Here is a 2,411-nt window from a genome sequence, read left to right on the forward strand (position 1 = left end):
ATTTTAGCAACAATTTTCGAAACAATAATTATTAAATATTAACTCTATATAAAATTTAATGTTTCAATTGCAAATTTTAATTACGAGAAAAAAAGTTTAAAATAACTTTGGCAATATGTATGCAAAATTAGGCCAACACGATGGCGCTAAATAGGGTCTAGTTCTGAGGTAGCCCACCTGCCTTTTGTCCCGAGTATTCCTCCCCCATTTATAGCTTCCCACCAGACCCAATCGTTTACGAAGTTACGGCGTGTATTTCTCTCAGAATTCGTATCCACCCCCTATCATTCTTGATTATATAACCTACTTTAATTGCGACGTTTATTGGAGTTTTCGCATTTAATTTTTACCCCATAATTTTGTGCCGAAACCCACTATTATACCCCTAAAAGCCAAAGCCAAATGTAATGTGTTTGCACGCGCGTAATGTTCTTACGCGACATATACGTTCCGCTAAGTTCCGGTATGAATCTCGACTGGTCGCTGAGATTCCCGTCAATCCAAAGGCTCTTTACTCCCACGTCTCACGTTCGCTGAACCCCAGAGCTCATCTGTCGGTTGTCAACGACCCTGCTGGCGTTACGCTTCGGGACCCCGCTGAGATTGTTGAGGCTCTCAACGTTTATTTCCGGTCGGTCTTTATTCCGGAACCCCACGAGGAGGCGGTTTATCTTGGGGACTTTATGTCACGAGTCGCTTCTGACGAGACCGCGCTCCAAGTAGAAATGGAGCCCTCAGATTTTGGTTTGTCCTATGTGGAGGTTCGCCGCTACTTGCGACGTTTGCGGCTCGACAAATCTCCTGGCCCGGATGATCTTCATCCGCGGCTCTTGCGCGAGGGTGCCACGATTTTGGCTGCGCCCCTGTTGGCCATATTTCAACGGTCAATTTTGTCGGGTGTCGTTCCTGCTATTTGGAGGAGGGCGAACATTACGGCCATCAAGAAGACACCCTCTTCCTGCTCGGTCACGAATTTTCGGGGAATTAGCTTGACCTGTTTACAGTGTAAACAATTGGAGCTCTATGTCCGGGATGCTCTTGTCTCCTTCCTAACGGCCCGGAATTTCTTTACGCCTGACCAACACGGTTTTTTGATGAAACGGTCGTGTTTCACAAACTTGTTAAGCACCCTTGAGAACGCCTCCCGCTGCCTCGATTCGGGAGCCTCGGTCGACTTAATCTACCTTGATTTGCGCAAGGCTTTTGATACGGTCCCGCATTCGTTGTTACTTCGGATACTAGAATGGCTTGGCGTACCCTTCACGCTTGTGACCTGGATTGCGGCCTTCCTCCGAAATCGGCTTCAGCACGTGGCACTTCGGGGTGTTTACTCGTCGTGGTGTGCCTCAGGGTTCGGTACTGGGGCCCACGCTCTTTATTGTTTATATCAACGACCTCCCGCGTGCTATCCGACACTCGTTTGTGAGCCTGTTTGCGGACGATTCCAAGGTTGGGCGCGGCATTCGCACGCCCGCCGACTCTCTCGCACTGCAGCGGGACGTGGATGCTCCTGATGCGTGGGCCAGCTCAAACGGCATGAGCTTCAACCCCACCAAATCCGTGGTCCTGCATTGCGGAAGAAATAACCCTCGCTTTCAGTACCGTTTGGCGGGTAGGCCTATTGAGGCTCAGTCTGTTGTGAGGGACCTCGGGGTTATGTTGGCTGGTGGTATGCTGGGAGATACCCATGGTAGGGTGGCGGCGGCCCGTGGCTCCCGCGCTCTTTACATTTTAAAGCGCTCCTTTTCGCATTTTAGCGTCCGGTTATTTGGCGTCCTGTATAGAACTTACATCCGCCCTCATCTTGACTACTGTTCAAGCATATGGTTTCCCCACCTCGTCAGGGACATTGAGAATGTTGAACGGGTCCAGCGCAGGGCCACAAAACTTGTTTCTGGCCTGCGAACTTTGCCCTATCCGGAGCGCCTCAGACGGCTGGGCCTTATGTCCCTAGCTGATAGGCGGCTGCGTCAGGATTTGGTGGAAACCTTCAAATTGGTCCATGGCCACTACGACGTGGAGGTCACCGCATTTTTTACCGTTCGCTGGACTGGGAGGAGAGCGCCCACTCTTTCCAAGTCCCGCTGTACGTCCCTGCCTCGGCGTGTCTTTTTCACGCAACGGGTTATTAACTCGTGGAATGGTCTCCCTAGTGAGGTGAAGAGGAACTCGTCTGTCCATGCGTTCAAGGCTCGGTTGGACAAATTCGTCCACTGAGTCGCGTCATTGCTTTTTTTATGTGTTTTTTTTTATTTTGTCTTATTTTGTTCTGTTTCTTTAAATTTGGCTTTCTTTTTACCCGTCAATAAACTTTATTATTATTATTATTAATCTTAAATGTTTTAGCAGACGACGCATAGGAGGATTTCTACTATTTTAGAATTCGGGGTAATTCAGTAAAAGTTCGGCAA

Source organism: Phalangium opilio, unplaced genomic scaffold (assembly GCF_054372755.1).
Source record: "Phalangium opilio isolate 3A_F unplaced genomic scaffold, DU_Popi_V2 ptg000041l_1, whole genome shotgun sequence".
Classification (NCBI taxonomy): domain Eukaryota; kingdom Metazoa; phylum Arthropoda; class Arachnida; order Opiliones; family Phalangiidae; genus Phalangium; species Phalangium opilio.